Below are 16,556 nucleotides of genomic sequence, written 5' to 3' on the forward strand. Positions count from 1 at the left end.
TCTGGAGCTGTGGTCAGGTCCTGTGTGGTGGCTCACCCCCATGAGCCAGAGCTGTGGTCTATGAGCTGGAGCTCTAGTCCCCTCCCATGAACCTGGAGCTCTAGCCCCCTCCCATGAACCTGGAGCTGTGGTCCCCTACTGTCAGCCACAGTTCCACATGCTTCTGGTGGTGGGCTGTGATGGTGGAGCAGATTGGAGGATGGAGGACTTCCTGATGTTGGGCAGCAGTTTGAGCCTTCTCCGAGTGGCTGTACTCCCCACAGCCCCTTCCCCTGAGGTCCCAGGTTGTGCATAGTGGTGGCTTTGTCTCTATGTTGGGCTTATGCTGGGGACAAGGGAGGTCTCTGTTGTTTGCAGATTCTGGTCTTGTAATGATTGATTCTCTAAAATGGATTTCCCACCTTCCCTGAGGGCCAGCTGTGGTCTTGACTCCACATTTAGTCATGGACTTCTAGACCTTGATGTTGGACCTCACCTGTTCCCAGGCACTGAGAGGTTTTCCATTGTTTTTCTATTACTTTTCTACAGCCCCAGTGTACCTTCACCTGTGCCCTACAGAAAATTGCAAAACACCTCATTGAACTTCTAGAGGTAAAAATCAGTCTAGAAAGTTACAAAAAGAAAAAAGTATTGTAATAGCTAAACTGATATAATTTTCAAACTAAAAATGTCTAATTATATTTTAGAATGTAAATTTGAAATTATGTCTCCTTTAATTTTTGAATATTATTTAGTAGTGAGACTGTACTACCAATACTGTGAAATTTGTCCCTGTTGCTGTAATGTGAGTTTGCCATTCACTCCCATTCCAAATTCTTCAACCTATACAAAGTTTTTCAGTGTAATCTTATATTTTTTTAAAGAAAGCAATGCTAATAAAAATTTTTAGCAAAAATGAGGGAAATAGAGAATAAGGCATGTGGATTTTAACTATATTCAATCATTTCTGTTCTTTCCTGAATACATAAAAATTAAACTACTAATAGCTCAGCATGCCTGGAATTCTAGCACTCAGGAGGCTGAGGCAGCAGGATTGCCATCTTTAGTCTTGAGAATAATTCCTGTCCTCAGTGGGTGCTACATTTGGACCACCCTTTAACAAGGCATCCTTCAAAGAACACTCATTTCCCCAAGAACAGGAGTAATTTACAGACCTGTCAGTGTATTGCTCTGGGTGGCACTTCGTGCTCCCAGTTCTTTCTGTTCACATGCCTAGTGTGCTGGTTTATGTGGATTGTCAACTTCATAGGACTGAGAATCACCTTGACAAATCTCTGGGTATGTCTGTTAGGGATTTTCTAGATGAGATTAATTGAGGTGAAAGACCCAACCTGTCAGACTACGAAAGAAAAAAGCAAGCTGAGTACTAGCGTTCACTACTCTCTGCCTCCTATCTGTGGATGAGACATTGCAGCCGCCACATACTCTTGCCACGATGGACTGTATGCACTTGAGCCAGAAGCTGAAATAAACCTGAGTGGCTTTCATAGGGTATTTAATCATGGCAAGAAGAGTAACACACCTAGAAAGGACAATTATTTAATACTCTTATAGACAAAAATATTGTTTAATGTCACGAGTCTGCTGGAGCAAAAGTTTTTCCTTTTTCTTTCTTTTCTTTTTTTCTTTTTTTTTTTTTTTTTTTTTTTTGGTAGTGTGTTGTTACATAGTCCAGGTTGGCCTTGAACTTGTGAGCCTCTTGCCTCAGCCTCACAAATGGCTAGACTTACAGGAGTCACCACACACAGGCCAAAGATAAACCTAACAGTTCTTGGAGGGCCAAGGGCGGATAGGACAAGAGTTGTACCAGGAGAGGTGGCATCTTCCAGCTCACCCCAAAGGTATAGAAAGATGACAGGTGGAGAATTTTAGGTAATAACTGAGATGCTGTGTCACAAGAAATTGGCTCAGTCAACCACTTTTGTTCTCTTTCAAACAGTGTGCACAAAGGGTTCCTGAGCAATTAGCATGAGTGCTTAGACAGCATACCTACTGAACTAGTAGTCTACCCAATTGTATGTCTTCCTCTTTATCCACTCACCTCTAATACACTTTAAAGTAAGCAAGAAACATTCTCAGACACATACTAAAAAGCAACAAAAGTGATTGATTGTTGAAGAAAAGTCACTAAAAAGTGATATTAAAAGTGATGCATGGGGGCTGAAGAGTTGGCTCAGTGGTTAAGAGCACTGACTGCTCTTTCACAGGACCTAGGTTCAGTTCCTAGCACCCACATGACTTCACAGTCATCCATAATTCCAGTTCCAGGAGACCTGACGCCCTCTTCTCGCCTCTGCAGGACACTGTATATATGGGCACACTTAGACACATGCAGGCAGAACACTCATAGACATAAAATAATAAGTGTATATGGGCCAGCAAAATGGCTCAGCCAGTAAAGGTGCTTGCCACCAAGCCTGATGACCTGAGTTCAATTCCAGGGACCCACATGTGGAAGGATAGACCCACCTTTCATAAGTTATCCTCTAGCTTCTCCAAACACACCATGTCACATGCACTCACCCACCCCTCAGCAATAAAAATATTAAAATTTTAATGTGATACCTTCTGAAGAATACATGAGCATATGACACTTATAAGACATGAAAGAGTTCATTATCTTTTTATGATGTTGGGTCTCATCAATGCTAGACAGTTAGTTCTACGATTGCACCACATCAGCAGCCCCTAAATTTCTTTATAATGTAAAATTGAATTATCCCAGAGTTGCCATGAAACATTAAAGGAAAGCAGAGTGAAATGAGACATGAAAAGAAGAATCCATGTTCCGAGGTAAGTCTTATTCAGAGGAAGAGTGGAAACAGAATAAAGGAGAAAGATACTCAAAATCTATTCTAGAGTCAATGTACAGTACACGTCCTCAACCTGAATCAGTACCATGCAGCAGACTGGAACATGCACACACTTTTATTGTTGTTGTTGTTGTTATTATTATTATTATTATTATTATTATTATTATTATTATTTGGTCTTTTTGAGACAGGGTCTCGCTGTAGCCTCAGCTGTCTTGGAACTCAGTATGTAGACTAGGCTGGCCTTGAAGTCACAGAAATTCGCCTGCCTCTGCCTCCTGAGTGCTGGGATTAAAGGTGTGCACCACCACGCCCGGCTTATGCACACACTTCCAGATACACAGTATTTTGGTGAACTGTCAGATCAGGTGTGAAGGACATCCCGAAAGGGTCTGAAAGTGAAGAAAATTATTGCAAGTGCACAGACCCGCCCCAGCGGCTGCATTGCTGAGGGTCTCCACGACTACTGGATGCTGGCGACTCTACTGGTCACTGCGCTTCCAGGTGTGTTCCGTTCCAAGCTACTGGGCACTCCCTCTAGGTTCGAGATCCGTCAGCCGCTGGGTCACGAGGGGAGGTGTGGGAACGGCAAAAGCAGGGTCTTTGCGAGTCGTTGTTTACGAAGGGACAGCCCCCTCCAGAGAGACTGAATAAGAGAATGGTACAGCTCAGCTCCTGATGCAGCTCCAATTTATTAAGGGGAAACCAGGATATTTATAGTGTGAAGGCAGTGGCAAAAGCCTTAGTTGATAGGTGCTTTGTAGGATGCCCCATTTACATGTGGTGATGGGCTTCTGCCAGGCTGTCAGACATTGCCTGATTATCACACAGGAAAACCTGGCAGTTCCTATGCCAGAGGCCATGTATCTGTGACAGCTACTTCAAAGATGAGTCAGGAAGAGAGTAGGGGGGCGCCCTGCTGAGAAAAGGAGTCTCTGCATAAGAACGCCAAGCCCCTTGGGCTATCTGGACATGGAGAGACTTCGACTTAACACAGGAGGGGTCCCCAACATAGTTGATACTGGTAGTAAATTAAAATGAAAGTAAAATGCTAGGTGAGCTCTACAGGTGAGATGACTTGATATCTTTTCCAAAGGAAACTACATATTAATTGAGCTACTTATAGAAAAGCTAAGGTTGAAATTTACTGGTGAATAATGGTAACTACAGAATAAATGGTATGTGTGGGTTTTATTTCTAAATGCCATCAGTCTGAGGTTTTCCCACAGTTGTGTCTGTAGCCTGACGTCCCTACATTTTATTTCCTATTTTTCTATGATGAACTCTGATGCTTCACTCCCTCCTGCAAACCCTTGCTGAAGATAACGAAATGGTGAGTGCCATCCTTTCTGCTTTGTCATGGACTGTGTGAGATGTCTCTACAGTATGATATTATGTCTAAGCATGTAACTGCTAGGACTTAGGCACACATTCTTCATTAAGTACTGCTGGATCCTGGATCATGTTCCAAAAATCTGTATGAGTTTATACTTTTTATTTTTTGGTGTTTTTATTTTTATTTTATTTTATTTTTTGAGACAGGGTCTCCCTGTAGCCCCAGCTAGCCTGAACTCACTATGTAGATCAGGCTGGCCTTGATCTCACAGAGATCTGCCTGCGTCTGCCTCCACAGTGCTGGGATTGAAAGTGTGTGCCACCATGCCCAACTGAGTTTGTACTTTTGACTAGCTAGATGTGAAGCTTCTCATTTCTCTACATTTGCAAGCATGGTATTATGTAACTTTCTGACTTTTGTAGGTTTGAATGCTATAATATTGTGCGGGGGGTTTGTTTTTTGTTTTTTCTGAGACAGGGTCTCCCTGTAGCCCCAGTGGTCCTGGAACTCACTATGTAGACCAGGCTGGCCTTGAATTCACAGAGCTCTGCCCACCTCTGCCTCCTGAGTGCTGGGACTAAAGGAGTGTGCCACTACACCCGCCCAGTATTGTATTTTGATGTTTATTTAAACTTAATTCTTTCTTTACTAGAGTGTTTAACAAGTGTCAACACTAGGTACCTGTGTCAGTTACTTTCCTCGTTGCTGTGACAAAATACATGACAAAAGCAATCTAAGAAAGGGTTTATTTTGGCTCACTGTCTGAGGTACATTGCAGTCCCTCGTCGCAGGAAATCATAGCAAGGCCTTGAGGAAGCGGTCTGCAGTCAGGAAGTAGAATTAAATGCTGGGACTCAGCCCACTTTCTCCCTTTCATTCAGTCCAGGACAACCCTCCACCCCATGGGCTGGTGCTACCCCAGTTCAGGGTGTATCTTCCCTTGTCAATTAAACCCTTAATTAACCCTTAATTAAACAACCTTATAGATATAACTAGAAGCGTGTTTTCATGGTGATTCTAAATCAAGTTAACATTGAAGATTAGCTATCATAGTGCCCATTAAGGTTCACCATTCTGGAGATTTCCTATCCTCTTTGTCCATTCATCCCCTTTTTTCCCATTTCTCTGAAGTTTTAAAAACAGGTTTTTCAGGTCATTTCTTACATATTTTCAATACTAGTTTCTTGTCTTTTGGAAGTATTTGAAACAGTGTTTTACAGTGCAGCCCAGAAGTCATGACACTTACTATGTAGCTTCAAGTCTCCATCCTCCTCCTTCAGCTTTCTGAATGCTTGAGTTACAGGTGTGTACCACCATGCCTGACTCTCTCACCATTTTAGACACTACAAATATGTCCTCCCAGTCTATGGTAAGTTTACCATTGTTCATTGCATCTTTCTTTTTAAAAGATTTAACATGCATATAATCAATCTCCCACTTACACTTCATACTTCATTATTCTTAAGAAAAATTGCTCCATGCCTGAGTCACAAAACTCTACTTCCATGCTTACTTCTGTATCCACATGACTTTCTATGACATTTAGCTCTTGAGTCCATCCTGAGTTTACCACTGAATGTTACATCAGCTGGAGCTCCAGCTCCATTTTCTCTTTGCATGAACTAAAGAAGACTACTTTTCTTTTTCTTTTTCTTTTTCTTTTTTCTCTTGGTCTTTTTGAGACAGGGTCTCCCTGTAGCCCCAGCTGTCCTGGAACTCACTATGTAGACCAGGCTGGCCTTGAACACACAGAGATCCACCTGCCTCTGCCTTCGAGTGCTGGGATTAAAGGCGTGTGCCACCACGCTCGGCAAGACTACTTTTCTTAATATCTGCAGTGTAACCATTTTTTTTTAGGACAGGCTCTCAGTATGTAGCCCAAGCTGACCTGGAACTCACTGTGTAGACCAGGCTGGCCTCAAACTCAGAGATCCACCTGCCTCTGCCTTGTAAATGCTGGGATTAAAAGCATGTGCTACCATGCCCAGTTAATGTAAAATTTATTACATAACAAGCACTTATATGTGCAGGACTTTCTAAGCATCTGTACCATATTTTCCCAGCAAATTGTTATATTTATAGTGAACACCCATCACCTATATTCCGTTAACAATTTTATGTATTTACTTTTATATCTCATGTAAAATCTTCATGTGTCTTAATATTTTATAGCAGTGATTCTCAAGCTTTGGCATCTGCCAGTTACCTGAAAGACTTGCTAGACAGTGCCAGCTGCCTGGCATAGATGCTGAGGACTGAACTTGGGTCCTCTGGAAGAACAGTATGAGCTCTTAATTTCTGAGCCATCTCTCCAGACTCTACACAGACATTTTATTAATATTTTACTTATTATTTTTATTTATGTATATGGGATTATTGCCATATACATCAGACCCCCTGGAACTGGAATTAGGATGGTTGCTAGCCACCATGTGGGTGCTGGGAATTGAACCCAGGTCCTCTGCAAGAGCATCCAGTGTTTTTAACCACTTAGTCACCTATATAGCCCCTACGATTAAAACTTTAAATTTTTGAAGAAGCAGGTTGGGGAAGACACAAGGAGATAGAAATACCTGTGCTCATGGATTGGTAGAATTAATATTGTGAAAATGACCATCCTACCAAAAGCAATTTATAGATTCAGTGCAATCAAAATCAAAATGACCATAACATTCTTCACAGAAAAAGAAAAAAAAATCCTAAAATTCATATGGAATCACAAAAAACCCCGGATAACCAAAGCAACCCTGAGCAGACAGCAATGCTGTCATAAAAACAGCATGATATTTGCACCAAAACAGACATGTAGATCATTGGACAGACCCAAACATTAGTGCACATAATATCAGTCACCTGATATTTGACAAAAATGCCAAGAACACACGCTGGAAGAAAGACAGCATCTTCAACAAATGGTGCTAGGAAAACTGTATTGCTACATGTAAACTAGTGATATTAGACCCTTATCTATCACCCTGCACAAAAGTCAACTTCAAATATATCAAAAGCTTCAATGTGAAATCTGAAACACTGAAACTGTCGGAAGAAAACAGCCAGTACCTGACAAAATGTATGTGTAGGAAAGGACTTTAAATTAGACGTCATTCAGTCAGGAATTATGTTCAGCAACTGACAAATGGACCTCATTAAACTAAAAAGCTTCTGTACAGCAAAGGAAAGAAGCAGCTGAATGAAGAGGAAGCCACAGACTGGGAGAAAAATCTCCACCAGCTATACATCTGACAGAGGGTTAACATCCAGAATATACAAATAACTCAAAAAACAAAGAACCAAGGAAACAAATGCCCTTCCAAGAATTTTACTTCTTTTGCAGTTTAGAAATGTCTGTTTTCTGCAAGCCTGAACTTTTTATTTGTACTATGAGCCTATAGACAATCAGTTCCTTTTAAATAGACTGTTGCTTAACTTACAAATAGAATAACACTCTTAAATTATACCAGTATAAAATGATAATACAGTTGCATCAGTAAGAATCATTTAAAGAGTGGATATTTTAGTTCTTTATTTATTTTGGTTTTTTGTTTTTTTTTTGAGACAGCCTTGTTTTCTAGTCCATGCTAGTCTGGAATTCATGGCAATCCTCCTGCCTTAGCCTCCTGAATGCTGGAATTACAGGGGAGTAGAGAACCTATTTGAAGGAATAAAGGTCCCAGATTTCCCAAATCATAAAAGAATCGGCACACAAATTCAGGAAGTTATAATAACTCCAACAAGCATAAATCTAGAGAGACCTACACTGAGACATGTCATAACAAAGAAATCACATCCAGATTATGAAATCTGGATGGGGATATAGCTCAGATGGCAGTGTTTGCCTAGGATGCACAGAAGCCCTGGTTTGACCCCCAGCACCTCATAAACTGAGCATGACGGTGTATGACTATAATCCCAGAACTAGGGAGACAGAGAAGAAGAATCTAGAGTTCAACGTCATCCTGTGTTATATAGAATATTGGAGGCCAGACTGGGATACATGTGATCCTGTCACCAGTCGCCAACACCATTACCATCACCATCATCATCATCATCACCAAGACAAAAAGGAACCATTATGCACAAGGTACCTGCTATTATATTATCATCAGATTTCTCAATGGAAACCTTACATGCAAGAAAAGAGGGCGCTAACATAGTCACAACAGAGAAAAGAAACACTATCAACCAGGAATACAATATCTGAAAAATTGTTTTTCAAAAACTGAAATCGAACTCAAAATTTCCCCCATATAAACAAAAGTTAAAATTTATCACAATTAAACCTATTCTCCAAGGAATGCTGACAGAGTTCTAAAGAGAGTTCTTCAGGTGAAGCAAAAGAACTGTAAACAGCAAACACAAAACACAATATTAAAATATTGTCTCTGAACCAGGTGTGGTGGCACACGCCTTTAGTTCTAGCAGAGGCAGGTCTCTGGAGTTCAAGGCCAGCCTGGTTTACATAATGAGTTCCAGGATAGCTGGGGCTACAGGGAGACCGTGTCTTAAAAAGACATACAGATAGATAGATAGATAGATAGATAGATAGATAGATAGATAGATAGATAGATAGATAGATAAATAGAGATATATACACATAGATATATACATATCTATGTGTATATGTATATATATAGTGACTCCTCAGCAAAGGTAAATGTACAGATAAATATAAAATTGTGTATTGTCATAATATAGGTATGTAAGTAATTTTTAAATTGAGCAAATAATCTTAAAAGTACAAAAAGTAATTGTAAAGCCATGTTAATGTAATAGATTAAAGACAAAACTGTCACCAAAGGCAAATAAGGATATAAAATGATAAAAATATCAATAGAAAGATATGTCAATTATAAACGTGTGTGTGTGTGTGTACACGCGCACGCTCTGAACAAAGTTTCCAAGTATATGTAGCAAGTATTAACAGGAAAGAGAGGGAAACACAAGAGTAGGAGACTTCAGTCTTCCATTTTCAGCTCTATATAAAATGAGACATATGATCAATGAGAAAAAGAGGACTTGACAACACTGAATACCAAATGAACTTAATGTACATGTATAGAACAATCCACTCAACAATAGTAGAGAACATATTATTCTCAAAAGTCTTTAAGGTAGACAACATTCCAGACCCTCAAAAAAAATCACCAATTTAGTAAGATTGAAACCAGGCTTGGCATGCCTTTAATCCCAGAACTAGGGAGGTTGAGGCAGGTGGATTTCTGTGAATTTGAGGTCAGTCTGGTCTATATAGTAAGTTCCAGGCCAGCTGGGGCTACGTAGTGAGACTCTGTCTAAAAAAAACAAAAAACAAAAAAACACCACTGCCAACAACAAAAAAAGCATTTAATTATTTGGAAATTGTAACTGACAAACTTCCAACTATGTTAAGAAAAAGGCCAGAAGTTAGTAACAAAAAAAGGACATTCCATCAGGTATCACAGAAACACAAATTTGAGACTACTGTGAGCGAGGCCTGATGGTGCACACCTTTAATCCCAGCCCTTGGGAAGCAGAGGCAGGCAGATCTCTGTGACTTCAAGGCCAGTCAGTCCAGTCTATATTATGAGTTCCAGGCCAGCTGGGGCTACCAGGAGATCCTGTTTCAAAAAGACAAAAAAACAAATTAGTCTGTCTAAAAAACTCTTCCTAAGAATTAGAGAAGAGCTGGGCATGGTGGCACACGCCTTTAATTTCAGCACTTGGGAGGCAGAGGCAGGTGGATCTCTGTGAGTTCAAGGCCAGCCTGGTCTTCAGTCAATGAGTTCCAGGCCAGTTGGGGCTACAGGGAAACCCTGTATCAAAAAGACCAGGAGGAGGAGGAGGAGGTGGGGGAGGGGGAGGGGGAGGAAGAAAAGGAGGAGGAAGAATTAGAGAAGAGAAAGTTAGAAAGATGACTCAGGATGCAAAGGCACCTACCATCAAGTCTGATGACCTGAGTTCAATCTTTGGGACCCACACACGGTGGAAGGAGAGAACCAACTCCTACAAGTTATCCTCGGACTTCCACATGCACATCATAGCATGCATGCCCACATGCACATAAGTAAACAATAAATATTTAAAAAGAATTAGAGAAAAGAAAATTCTCTCAAACACAGTCTATGAGACCACGTTACCCTGATACCAAAACAAGACAAATATACAAGCAAATAAAACCATAGACCATATCCTTGATGCAAAAATCCTAAATACGAAGGGGTGGGGAAATAGAATGTCAGAGCTAGAGAAAGGGGTGGAATGCTGTGGCACAGTGTCTTCTGGGCACTCTTGAACTGTCAGCAGCTGTGATTACCTGCACATACTGGACCCATTAGCATTCTGTCATGGAAGAGTGAGCAGCTCACAGGCCTGCACCTCCCTGAGGATTTATAGGCAGCTAACAGTCGCAAAGGGAGGGACTCAGAAGGACAAGGTACCACCTTTCCCAACTTACAGTTAATTGTTACAAGTAGAGGAAAAGATTTTCTTTTGAAAATTTCTATTTATTTTTATTTTGTGTGTATGAGTGTTTTACCTGCATGTATATAAGTGCACGTATGCATGCAATACCCGCAGAGGCTAGAAGAGGGCATCAGATCTCCTAGAACTGAAGTTAGATGGCTGTTAACAGATTTGTGGTTGCTGGGACCAAACCATGGTCCTCTGCAAGAGCAGCTTAACCTCCACAAGAGTGGCTTAACCAGTGAGCCATCACTCCAGTTCCAAGAGCTATTTTCTTCAGTGGTGTAACTGCTAAGGCCCATGGGTCCTGTAAATAACCCCTTACTTATGGTTTTATAAGCAACCTTAATTAAGCTTACTGGGACACACACACACACACACACACATACACACACACACACACACACACACACACATACACACCTCTACAAATCCTTAATAAAACACTAGCAAATCAAATTCAATATCTTATTTATTTATTATTTATTTTAAAACCCCACAAGTAAAAACCCCACATGAAGCCTTAACAGGAGCCCTGTTTGCCCTAAATTTCTTAACTTTTGATGACCAGAGCCTCTCCCTGGCTTTTAAACACTGGGGCTCCTTTTTAGCCCCAACACCTCTCCCCCTGGTCCGTTGGAAGGACCCTCTTACTGGCCACTGGAAGGGACCACACCTGCTACTAACCCAGGGTCGAGGATTTGCTTGTGTCTTCCCAGAAAATTCCCAGACCCCAGTGTGGATACCAGCCGTCAGTGTCCGACCCACCCCGGAAGCAGACCGAGCAGATAGAGAAGCTAACCATTGATGACTGCCCGCAGAGGGGGACCAGAACACTCCAGACGACAGCAAGCCTGGTGACCAGCCCATCCAGTGACTTGGGGAGACATTAAAAAGTTGGTCAGCCAGGCCCAGGCCATGGCCCCCAACCCAGAACCAGGGACTGGGACTCTGTTTTTACTGATGTGTGCCATAATTGCTGCCAACTCTCAGGCGTGGGCAGAAATACTCTGGGTGGTGCTGCCCCCTCCCCCACCATCCTGATCCCCGTGGGATGGAATGCCCTGCAATTACCAGTGACATTTTCCTCAAACATCTCCCCTGGCATTCCTTCCTGGCCTGGTATAGCCACTGTCGGATCTTGGAGCAAGACCTTTGGACAGTTGAATTGCACCATAAAATTCAAAATAAAGGGTAAGGGTTCCCTGAAGAGGGACGAGAGTTGGGTCACTCTTAAATACGCCAGCATGGTGAACTTTGGAGTGACTCCCGGCACAGCTTGGGGCCTTCCGGTGCTGCCCAGCATGGGCACCTCGCCACCCCCATCCTCCGACATCTTTAACTTTGAGGGCACCTTCCTGGGTTTCAAGGGCACCCTACTCACAGCTGACTTCACCCTCACCCATAATGGGACCTGGGCTTTCCCCGGAGGTCGCTGGTGCCCCTCGTCCAGTCTATCCTCCCCACCTCTCCGTATCCCTTTCCCCCTGTAGGAGAGACCGTTTGGTGGCAGGACTGTGTATACACAACAGATTTCAAGCCTTTTTCTCCCCGCTAACTTAATCAAATGGGCTATCCTGTTTGCTGCTTTCTGTACTGTTTTAATGGCGTTTAAGTGCCTCTATAACCTGGTTTCTAGAGTAAGCTGTACTCAGGGCCTACTACTTGAGGTCTGCCAGGCTCAAGTACAAAAGGGAGAGATGAGGAGAGTCCTGGCTTGGGGATTTAATTGGCAGCCGTGGTAAAGGCACAATGACCCCACAGGATCATCAGCTCAAGCCTTGTGAGCACACTCCAAGGTGGCCTGACCCTCGCCCCATGTTGCCCCACCCAGTGAATTCCCCATTTCTTTGTTTTTGCTGTATAAAACCTGCCCAGTCCCTGCTGGACTCTCCCACATCACTCATGATGCGGCCTCAGTGACAGTTGGCCTCACCTTTAAGGTGATTGGCTACGGTGGCACTCGTGGAACCCAGTGATTGGTATCTATTCCCTATAAAGCCTGCTACACTTCCTAATAAACTTTAGATCTGTGTCACAGAACCTGGTCTCCGGTGACTGCACGTCATCCAACTGACGCCGCCACCTCACCCCCGATCCCTGGGGACCCCCAATATTGCAACACCCTTGGTCATAGTATTTTGTCATAGCAATAGAAAAGTAATTAATACACACAGATGATAGATGATAGATACATAGATGATGGATGGATGGATAGATAGATAGATAGAGTCCTAGTTTGTCACATTGCTGTGACAAAATACACTGACCAATACCAACTTGGGGAGGAAGGAGTTTATTTTATCTTACATCTCCCAGGTCATAGTTCATCAGGGAGCCCAAGGTAGTAACTCAGGGCAGAAACCTGGAGGTAGGAGCTGGAGCACAGGCCATGGAGGAATGGTGCTTACTGGCTTGCTCCCCTGGCACATGCTTAGCCTGCTTTCTTATGCAACACAGTCCCACCTGCCCGGGGTGGCATCACCCACAGTGGGCTGGGCCCTCCCACATCACTCAACAATCAAGAAGATGCCGCACAGACATGGCTACAGGCTCGTCCTATGGAGGCAATTCCCCAGTTGAGGCTCCCTCAATCCAGGTGTGTCAAGTTGACACTAAAGCTATATAGCACAGATAGATAGATAACAAATATATAAATATATATAAATAAATAAATATAAAAAAGAATAAGGGTTTACTGAATATAGTTTCAGTGTTACTAGATGAAAATGTACTAGAGGGGGCTGGAGAAGTGGCTCAGTGGTAGACAGCACATACTGCTCTCCAGAAGACCCTGTTTGGTTCCCAGTACCCACATCAGATGCTTCACTGTCTGTAACTCAGCTCCAGAAGATCTGACTCCCTCTTCTGGCCTCCATGAAGGCCATTTACATGCACAGGCACACATTTAGTTAAAAATAGTAAAATAATCTGATTTTTAAAAGTTCCAGAGAGCTGTGGAACATGATGGTAGATATAATTAACTTACCAGGTGTGGTGGTATACTACAACAACAACAACAACAACAACAACAACAAAACCCCGTGATTTTTAACACAATTAAAAAAAAACTAATGATCAAATCTAAAGGCAGAACTTTTTATTCCTTGCTTCTAAATGTCACTGTATATGCTGTGGTTTATCATTCCTGCTTATTGAGCTTCTCTCTCTCTCTCTCTCTCTCTCTCTCTCTCTCTCTCTCTCTCTCTCCATGTCTTTTTGAGACAGGGTCTCTCTGTAGCCCTAGCTGGCCTGGATCTGGACTTGCTATGGAGACCAGACTAGTCCTATCTCACAGAAATCCACCCACCTCTGCCTCCCAAGTTCTGGGACTAAAGGTGTGCGCCACCACACATGACTTTATTGTGGGTGTTGCTCTATGCTGCTGAGCGTATGGTCCCGGCAATGGAAAACACACACAACAAGCCAGGGCTCACTTTGTGCTCCCATTCCCCTTAACCTTTCCAGCACTACTTCTTAAGGCTTATAGAGTGTAAGAGCCTGAACCCTAGCCTTGACTTTATGCCTAGAGCCATTTCATCCATCCCCCAATCCATTTCCTTGGATCAGACCCCCTTGACTACTGAGGCCTGGGGGGACTTGTTAGATTTGGTCATTAGGGGACCACCCCCTTCCACCTCCTCAGCCTCAAAAGCATCCAGAAAGGCCCCTGGAAAGAGTGTGACAAGCAGGATTATGACACCATCGCCAAGGGTTTGTTTCTTTTGTTGTTGTTTCTTCCCCCGAACAAATGAGTAGCTTGAACATCAAAATGACTGCTCTGTTGTGTGAAGAGTGGATGTAGACACAGTGGTATTCTGAGGTTGTCTCACCAGAGAAGACCATTCAGACACAGAAAATTGCTAAAGAAAGTCTTTATAGTTAGTTGGGGACTACACTGGGCATTAGATCCCAAGTGCAGTCACAAACCTTTTCTCAGGGTAGGCTTTTATATCGAAAAACCACATCATTGTCTGCTCAGGATGGAAAGTTCCCCCCCCGCCCCCCCACAACAATTTCTCCTGACTTGGGTAGAAAAGTCCCCAACAATTTCTTCCTGTAGGTTAAAGCCAAGCAGAGCAGACCAGAAAGTACAGAAGTCAAAAACAAGCAGTTAGCAAGAGTAGCCAGGTACATGTTGAAAAGGCCAGGCACATATTCCTCAAACCCACACCCTGGTGCAGCAGGGCCCACACTTTGAGCCAACTGCCTCTTGGTTACAGTTGCTGCGAGCAGCTCGGGCTGGGTTGAGGGCCAAGGTTTTGTAAAATCTTAAACGGTGTTGGTCTAGGAGGAGTGCTTGATAATGTGTGACCAGGGCATTGGACATCCATCTTTCTAGAGTGCCTCTTAGGAGGGCTTCAACCGAATGAGGGGTGGTTAAGGGCAGTTCCCATCCCAAGGTCAACTTATCAGCCTCCTTTACTAGTAGGGCTGTAGTGGCCATAGCCCATATGCAGGTTGGCCATTGTGCTGATACAGTGTCCAGTCTCTTAGACAGGTAGGCTACAGACCACTTCCAGGGCCCAAGGGTCTGGGCCAAAACTCCCTTGGCAAGGCCCTAGGCCTGGTCCACAATCAGGTGGAAAGGTTTAGTAAATGTCTGGGAGGGCCAGAGCTGTTGCTGATACAAGGGCCCTCTTTAGGGCCTCAAAGGCCTCTTGTTTGGTCTCAGTCCATTCTAGATTTTGGGTTCCTCCAAGGCTAGCATATAAGGGTTTTGCAATTTCTGCAAACCCTAGAATCCATAGGCGACAATAATCAACTGCCCCCCAGAAATTCCCATACTTGCCTTTTGTTCTTTGGAGTGGGGATTGTCAGGATCACTAAGATATGGCCCTGGGACAGAGTATGTTTTCCCCCTTCTGAATTATACCTCAGATAAGTGACACAGGGCACACAGAGCTGAACCTTCTTGGCTGACACCCAACACTCCAGGGTTTGAAGAGTCCCCAGAAGTCCTTTGGTGGCCCTCTTGCATTCCAGTTTTGTCTCTGAGGCAGTGAGAAGGTAATCCATGTATTGGAGTAAGGTACTCTCAGGATACTTTTGATGGAATTCCAGGAAGTCTACACTCAGGGCCTCATCAAACAAAGTTAGAGAATTCTTAAACCCTTGGGGTAATCTAGTCTGGGTCAATTGGCCTGTGTATCCTCTCTCTGGATCAGTCTACTCAAACATGAAGATGGGCCAACTAATGGGTGCCAGGGGTAGGGAGAAGAAGGCATCCTTTAGGTATAGGACTATATAGACCTGTTTCTCTGGAGGTAAGAGGCTTAGGTGGGCATAGGGATGCAGGACTTTTGGGTAGATTGTCTTTACCTGCTTGTTAACCTCAATGAGATCCTGCATGGGTCAATAGTCTTGGGTTCCAGGCTTCAAAACTGGGAGCAGTAGGGTGTTCCAGGTGGACTGGCAGGGGACAAGAATCCCTGTTTCCTTTAATCTGTTTATGGGCTTGGAAATTCCTTCCTTTGCCTCCCAATTCATGGGGTACTGTCATGGGGTACTCTCACAGGGGTTGCTGTGCTCAATAACTGGACAACAATTGGGGGTCTCAGGGTGGCCAGACCTGGGTGGTTACTTTTAGCCCATATATAGGGGATCAAATGTTGTAATTCCTATAGGTATCCTGAAGACTGGGTATCCCTACTACCAGTTGACTCTGGTTGCAGACGGTACTCCTCGGACAAGGGGCAAGTTACCAGGATGCTAGTGGGGCCTGGCCAGGAATCAAGTTTAGGCATGCCTCTGTTACTCCAAAGGAGATGGTAGCCCCCAACTTCTGGAGGAGGTCTTTCCCTATTAGGGAGTATGGACAGTCTGGCAGAACAAGGAAGGAGTGGATCACAGTACCTTGTCCCAAGTTTACTGTCCAGAAGTTGGTCCAGAGGTAAGAGATGGTCTGGCCATTGTGCCCTGGACTGCCATCTGCTGGGAAGTTGTAGGTCCCAAAGGTTTTGTCA

The sequence above is a fragment of the Nannospalax galili genome, unplaced genomic scaffold, assembly GCF_000622305.1.
Source record: "Nannospalax galili isolate Female #2095 unplaced genomic scaffold, S.galili_v1.0 scaffold518, whole genome shotgun sequence".
Lineage (NCBI taxonomy): Eukaryota > Metazoa > Chordata > Mammalia > Rodentia > Spalacidae > Nannospalax > Nannospalax galili.